Source organism: Pinus tabuliformis, chromosome Q, assembly GCF_031772625.1.
Source record: "Pinus tabuliformis cultivar Carrire ecotype Pingquan chromosome Q, CPIR1, whole genome shotgun sequence".
Taxonomy (NCBI): domain Eukaryota; kingdom Viridiplantae; phylum Streptophyta; class Pinopsida; order Pinales; family Pinaceae; genus Pinus; species Pinus tabuliformis.
In genome coordinates this window covers 1,231,307,218-1,231,315,598 of record NC_142296.1, presented here as the reverse complement: position 1 = coordinate 1,231,315,598, position 8,381 = coordinate 1,231,307,218, and the positions used below count along the sequence as shown (strand labels likewise).

General features: G+C 40.1%; 1 pseudogene; it reads left to right on the top strand.

Annotated features, from left to right (window-relative positions):
* The first annotated feature begins 1,186 nt into the window (after positions 1-1,186).
* On the top strand, positions 1,187-6,815 carry LOC149224259 (pectinesterase pseudogene; annotated as a pseudogene).
* Positions 6,816-8,381: the final 1,566 nt, after the last annotated feature.

The following is an 8,381-nucleotide window of genomic DNA, read 5'->3' as shown; positions in this document are numbered from 1 at the left end:
TCCATTGTGTTAGATCATAACTCCACCTATGCTAGCAAATTTTGGTAAGAATTTTTAATCTATGAAGCAACAACTTGAACACGTGGACAACTTATTACCCCAATGTCAATGGTCAAACTGAGGTGGTTAATAAATTCTTGGAAACCTACTTATGTTGTGTTACAATGGATTAAGAGAAGCAATGGGTTCAATGGCTACCACTTGTTCAATGGTGGTGCAACACCACTTTTCAAATGTCTTATTATGAAGTTATTTATGGCCAAAAAACTACCTTTTTGGCACTTCTTATCCACCAAGAGCATCCAAGGTTTAGGAAGTGGATCACATGCTTAGCACGAAAACAAATATTCTCTATGCACTTAATAATGATCTAGTTTTGGCTTGAAATTTATTACAACAACATGCTAACCAACATTGCTATGAATGTTCTATGAATGTTCTTTTGAAGAAGGAGATCATGTGTTCCTTCATGTCAGACCCAATAAATAGTCCTCTCTCAAGGGAAAAAACCTCTTAGATTTTAGCACAAAATTGCTATGGATACCAATAGATATTCTCATACATTAAAGTAGATGCATAATAATTCGCACTTCCATCCACTCCAAGATTCAACCAATATTTATGTGTCCTATTTGAAGAAGGTTGTGGCACAAAATTGGCTTACTATTTGCGTACTATTCTCAAATTCTTTATTTCATGAACTTTTTGGCTCACAAAAAGATTAGGAAGCATCTTATTTGAATTTTCAATTTGCAAGGTCTCCATCATGATCTCGCTAAAATCAGTGATGATAAGATCTTCAGTGCCCAATACCAACAACATTCCTCTGTCCTAACCGGTGAAACAATTATTTGACAAAGTTGGTGGGTCCGGACAACGATAACCTCTGAGTTAACAAAACAAGAATTTCCTGCGGACTGCTTACCGATTTCAAACCTCCAGTACAATGTAAATCTCCAGTTCAAATTCTATAAGAGCATTTCGTGGCAAGCCAATTCATTCATCATGGTCTGTAAGAACCGGTTGTTTGGGTCGTCTGCCTTGGATGCAATCTCTACTCTAATCGGAGTTCTGAAAAAAATATCGGCCATTTTAATTCAGTTGTTTTAGGGCTCTGAATTGGCTTGAATATGTGGAGCCCTTCCAACAATGTGCACGCTGATGTGTATGGACGCGCAAAGAAAAAATGCAGCAGCAAATCTCTGGTAACCGACATTACGTCAACTTTGCTGTGATCGTGCTCTTGTCGATCGAACCTTCCGTTTGCTCTAGCGGTGGCCGACTTTTTGATCACTCCATGGTTGTCAAGTCGGTTTGCAAGCACACTCGATATCCCGCCCGCTGTGTCTCGTCGATGATTTCCTATCCCCGAAATCAGACGGCGACGCCTCGCGGTTTGATGTATGTGGCAATGAGGGTGAGCATGGAACGGGCATGGAAAGCCCACGACATGGCGTTCAGTCTGCGAAATAAGAAAATGAATAACAGAGAACGTGCTGCGTGGCGAGACTGTGTGAAGCACTTTGAAGCCACAGCTGAGCATATCAACGTTTGTTTCAGCAATAACTATGAGGAAAAAGATATCCCGACCTGGCTGAGCGCAGCTTTGACAAGCCTCGACACATGCATCAGTGGCTTTCGCGACATGAATTTGTCTGCTACGAATCCTATAAGAGCTCTCATAGCGTCGACCGCCGTGAATGTGTCGGAATTAGTGAGCAACTCGCTTTCCATGTACTATCTTCATACCCGATCGAACAAACGACGCCTGTTGTCTACGGGCGATCAAGCCGCGTTCGATTCCCACTACGGTCGCGTTGAAGGAGATGGATTCCCAGAATGGGTGTCCGTGGGGGACCGAAGGCTGTTACAGTCGACGGCCGCACAAGCGAATGTGGTGGTTGCCCAAGACGGTTCCGGAAATTATCGAACGATCGGGCAAGCAGTAAAGGCTGCGCCTCAGCAAAGCAGTAAGAGATACGTCATCTACATCAAGGCGGGTGTTTACCAAGAGACTGTCAATATTCCCAAGTCGATGCCGAATTTGATGTTTATTGGAGACGGCAAGGATCGAAGCGTGGTTACGGGAAGCAAGAACGTCGTGGACGGTTCGACTAAGTACAGCTCCGCAACTTTCGGTAAGAGTTGTGAAAATATTTAGTTGGTCCGAATAATTGACAGCGTTTCTCTAAAGAGATTAATGATTGAAATGGTTATTTCATCATATATTTTAGAAATTAAAAAATATTATAAAAATTGATTAAATTATAATTTTATTTTAAATTATTATTAATATTTAAAATATATATATATTTATAAAAACATGTAACGAAATAATAGATCAAAATTACAAGTTATTATCCTATGATATTTTTAATTTATTATCTTATGATATTTTTAATTAAATAATTTATAAGGAAAAAAATGACATAATTATTTAGAGATAAATATTAGTTTTTAATTTATAATTAGTATTAAAAATATTATGTAGAAAAAAATATATCCACACATTTGGCATTCTATTTTATTTAATTTTTATTTGTAACATTGAATTTTTATTATTTAATATTTTTTTTTTCCTTTGGAAAAAAGTCGTAATTTCTATTAATGGTAAGAAATTACATTCTGTAGATGCCGTAGCATATGCATGGTGAGGCTAGATAATCTCTCCATTTGTGAGAATATCCCAAAAATGAGGTAACTGTCTCTTCACAGTTTTATCTATATGCTTTCCTACCTTTCTTTTTTTCCATCTATGCTTTCCTATCTTTTTTTTTTCACTTTCACCTAACCTTCATTGTTGGGCATGGCCCATCTATGCTTTCCTACCTTTTTTTTTTTCCACTTTCACCCAACCTTCATTGTTGGGCATGGCTGTTACCATAGACAGTGGTACTTCATTTGTGGCTGCCAGGATTTCTTTTTCATAATCTGAGCTTTCTGTAGAGTGTGCTCGCTTGCTTCCTCCAATATCTTGCCCTGGGATGCAATTCTCACTTTGGTGCTGTGAATTGGTTGTCTTTAGAACTGTTGCAGATTCAATCTGATTTTCATCATTCTGTGGGTTGTGTGGAATGCTTTTTTCACTGAGTTCTGGATTATTTCCTAGATATTATGCTTCTTGAAATATGTTGGTAGTTTCTGTGTTTTTTTGATCTTCTATGTCATTTGTCCATGTGGTTAAAAACTGTCATCCTTTCAGCTTTGGTGGTTATCTCATTTTCCTGTCTTTTTTGTTTTGTGGGCATGCACTTTGTAGATGACCTGTTTGACGACATATGCGGTATCTGAAGGCAGTATTTTCATAATCCAGTCGCTGGGCCCAATGCTTTTCGTTGTGGAGTAAGAGGATGTGGCCTGGTAATCCTTGACTGAGGTCAACCTCCACACATATCCTTGCAAATGTATAGATATCCTTGGAAACGGGTTCATTATCTACTTTTACGAATTTCCCCATGGCGTTGCCAATGCCTTCTAATACTCTGATGTGCCAAAAGTGAAGAGGTAGGTTGTATAGCTTTATCCCCACGGGCATTTTGAAAACCACCATGGTCTTTGGGTCAAAATCCGGAAACCAAGATGTCACAAAAAGTCCAGCATTACCCCAGAACCATGGTCCCTCGTTAAATGCATATTCCTTGTCATTCACTGTGTCGAATTTGACAATAAAAAACCCTTTTGAGCAGAGGTGGATATTGCAGTTTTATGTCCATATGGAGTAAATCCATTCACGAAGGGCTTCCGGTTTGGGCCAAAAACCATTAAACCTGCATATCACTGCTTTAGATAAATAATCAGCATGTATTTCATTTACCTCGGGTATAGAAATTGTTAGTGCAGGGCTCTGTGTTGTCTGCTCGACGATGTAGGCACCAGGGGTTGTAGCTTGTTGTTTTGTTTGCGCTTGTGATTCCATCTTCCCTTTTACTGCATCTTTGAAGGAAACCGGTCCTTTTGAGCTTGTGCCAGAACAGCCTCCGCGGAGTCTTGTACTGAGGCAGATGGTTGAGTCGTTGCCTATGTCATATTCTTTTAGTTTGCGCTCCTCCTGCAATACTTTTCTTGTGTGGATCAGGAGTTGTTTGCAGGGTGGAATTCCTATCCTGTCTTGTATCCTCTGTTTAAGTGTTTTTATCTCCTCCCACCTCCCTATCTTGATGCATACTGTGTTCCCTTCCATAGTTCTAATAAAGAGGGTACATTGTTTACCTTCGATCATTTCAGAAGCAGATGCTTTAGGATCCAAAATTGGGGTGTTTGCTTGTTCCTGCCCAATCGTCGCAACTCTATGTTCCCTGATCTAATCTACGATGTGGGACTGTGATTCAGGGTGTAGTGGAGCCTTTCTGTGAGCAGGCCTCCAGTTCGCCAAATCTATTGAAATAGTGGCAGATCTGAGGTTAATACCCCATTTCAGATCCCTTGTGGTTTCAAGAAGCACTTGATCTAGAGTATGGTATCGGATCCCCCAGAAATTGTTCAGCTCTGGCTTCCTGAGGTCGTTCACATAACAGTCTCTGCCTTTAAGGGCGACATCATTCTGATCTGCACCATCAGTTGCATAGTCATCCTTTGCTGCGTTCTGTTTGTGTACAGCTCCCGTTCCAGATCCGGGTGTGTCTTCCAGCTTGGGTGGGGTAGTTCAGGATGGGGAGACTGATTTCTCTGCAGATCGGATGGCGTGACAGGCTGCGTGATAGAAGATGGGTTCTATTGGCTCTTTTAGTAGGTTTGGAGTGGAGTCGTTTCGGCGAGATGTTGCAGCATCTGCGTTTGTCGACGTCTTTGTTCCCTCTTCAGTGATCACAGAAGCACTTCTCCGCCTCCCAGCTCCGAACTGCCATTCGAGTACAGCATGGCCTGAGATAGGCTTTTGAATGAAGTGCCTTGTAGGTCAGACTGCCAGATCCAGTGCTGGGTTGCCAGATTTAGCATTATGGAAGCTAGATCTAGCATTCTGGGCGCCGAATATCCATTGATCTTGGGACTGATTCTGTGTAACATTGATCTTGGGACTGATTCTGTGTAAAAATGATGGCTGCAAAAACCCTTACCTTTTGTTTCATGTGCGCTCCATTTCCCGCACTCCCTGTGCTTGTCAGGCCACTTGGGTGGCCGTCTCTGCGTCCCATTGCCACCTCTCGAGCTTCTGTTCCGCCTTCTGCCTGCCCCATTGGATTCTTTGTGCTCAGGGTTATGAAAAGATCCGTAGTTCGGTAGAGGATTTGGGCCATGGGCCATTCTACAAGAGGCTCAAGCGTCATGCGGCCGTTGAATCCTCTTCTGCTCGATGGCTCCCATCCCTTGTGGCCTGTGAGCAGGCCTGTTGACGCGCAGTTAAACCTCGGTGCTGCCATCGCAATCCCGTTTTCCGCAGGAGATTTTCCATTATTTCTTTTTAGGTTACGTTATAGCTCCAATCTATTTAATATTATCTTGTTATAATGTAAGATGTAAATAAAATATATTGATATTTATTTTGAATTAACATTTATTAACTATATATTAATAATTGATGTTTATTAAAATTTATTAATTATATATATAATAATGTGTTTGTACATTATTAACAATTAATTATTTTTTAAATATTTAAAAATTATCAATAATTAAATAAATTATTATTATTATTATTATTTCTTCTAAAATAGAATTTCAAGAATTTTAATTTAATTATTAAATGGATGATTAAGATTGAAATTTCATGGAATATTGTAACATATTCATAATACCATACCAAATTTTGCTTCTTTAATTAAATGGATTAATTTAAAAGGAAAAAATGAAATAAAATGAATTATGGTTTTTAAGCCTATATTATTTGATAGGTTATAGTATTAGTAAAATCTTTTTTAAAACTCCAGAATCTTAATTTTATAATTTTGATAACAATGTTATATGTATTATAAAGTAATTCACATTTATTAACGATTTAATAACCAGGGGATTAATCCTAGCAACAATATAGAAAAAACCACTTGGATGATTGTTATGTCGATTCAATGGAGGGTTTAGTGTTTCCTGGTATAAATGGATTCAGTTTTTCTCACAACGATATCTAAAGGAATTCTACAATTTCTCATCTCATTGAACAAATTGTCTAATGGTTGTGCAGCGGTGTTTGGGAACGGATTCATCGCAAGAGACATGACGTTCGAGAACACGGCGGGGCCGCAGAAACAGCAGGCTGTTGCACTGCTGGTGGGGGCAGACCAGTCGGTCCTGTACAGGTGCAGCATGAAAGGTTACCAGGACACCTTATACGTCTATTCCCTCCGACAATTCCACCGCGAAGTCGACATCTATGGCACCGTCGACTTCATCTTCGGCAACGCGGCGGTAGTAATCCAAAACAGCAACATCTTCGTGAGAAGACCCGCGGTTGGGCAGATGAACACAATCACAGCTCAGGGAAGAACAGATCCCAACCAGAACACCGGAATCTCAATTCACAACTCTGTTATAAGTGCAGCGCCCGACCTGCAACCCGTCGTGGGTTCCGTCCAAACATATCTGGGAAGGCCGTGGAAGGCATACTCTCGCACCGTCTTCATGCAGTCAAACCTCGGCGGCCTCATCAACTCCGCCGGGTGGTTGCCATGGAGCGGAAACTTTGCACTGAGTACGCTCTATTATGGCGAGTACATGAACACAGGCGCTGGTGCAGGAACATCACAGCGTGTGACATGGCCTGGTTTTCATGTTATCACCAGTTCTTCTGTAGCGGCCCAGTTCACAGTTGGGCAATTAATTTCCGGATCTTCCTGGATTTCAGCCACCTCAGTGCCATTCACCTTAGGAATTAACTGATAACAATAAATATCACAAAGTCGCAGCTATATTTCTTGTTTGTCTTCTCAATGTTGAAAATAAGGTTGCTAGGTAGTCTGAACTAAATGCCAAATGCCAGGCACTCACCAAACCCATAGTTATGCTGCCTCTTTTGACTTTCACTCATTGACTTCCAATGAGCTGTTTAAAGATGTTTTAGTTAGTAAACATAGATTAATGTAGATCGTTGCAGTGGATAAGATGTTTTGCAATATATTTCGTTTAAATAAAATTGACTTTTACTCTTCTCCGATCATTGAACTTTATTTTTTGGTTGAACTTTATTTAATGTATATAGTTGTAGCTCATAAGATATTTTATGATAAGAAATTTTGTTTTAAATAATATGAGTTTGGTTAATAAAATTAGAATCGATGGAGCTTGGTTCATAAATTTAGAATTGATGGAGACAATTTTTTTTTCAAGGTGGTTTACAGATATTGAGTGGCCACTACATCCATTGGAAATCTAGGTCACATTATGAGCTTGGTTCATAAAATTAGAATTGATGGAGAAAAAGTTTATTTTCAAGGTGGTTCATGGCTACAACCAGTAGAAAATCCAGGTCGCACTATGAGCTTGGTTCATAAAATTAGAATTGATGTAGAAAAACTTTTTTTCAAGGTGGTTCATGGACACTAAGTACAACTTTTTTTTCAAGGTGGTTCAACGAAACTGAGTGGCCGACACATCCATGGAAAAATCCACCGCCACATCCACAGGAAAATCCACCCCATCCACAGGAAAATCTAGGTAGATCAACCCAAAGGGATCTACCCACCAACCAAACTAGCACCACGGAAAAATTCACCGCCACATCCCTGGGAAACTCCACCACATCCACGGGAAAATCGAGTTAGATCAACCCAAAGGAATCTACCCACCGGCCAAACTAGCAAGGCCTAATTTTTTTTCAAGGTGGTTCACGATTCACGGGAAAATCCACCAAATTTTTTCAAGGTGGTTCACGATCCACGGGAAAATCTACCACAGCCATAGGAAAATCTAGGTAGATTAACCCAAAGGGGTCTACCCACCGGCCAAACTAGCACCATGGAAAAATCCATCGCCACATCCCTGGGAAAATCCACCACATCCATGGGAAAATCCAGGCAGATCAACCCAAAGGGATCTACCCACCAGCCAAACTAGCAAGGCCTAACTTATTTTTCAAGGTGGTTCATGGAAACTAAGTGGCCGCCACATCCACGGGAAAATCCACTTATATCAATCCAAAGGGGTCTACCCACCGACCAAACTAGAAAGGTGTAACCCCAAGGTTGTTGAGGCGATTTGACCCCATGACCTCCCGATAGGGAAGGCACTTAGCAAAAAGAACTTGACCAACTAAGCTATCCCTTCAGGGTTTGATGAAGACAAACTTAAGCATCAAAGAATCATTTAAAAACCCTTGAAATGTCCCTCCATATATTTGATATTATTGTGGCAACCATAATTACCAAGCTTGAATTTGAATTCAATAAAAATTTAATTGAATAACTTTTTAATTGGAAAAATTGTAGACAGATATATCTAGTTTTCTTCCTTTA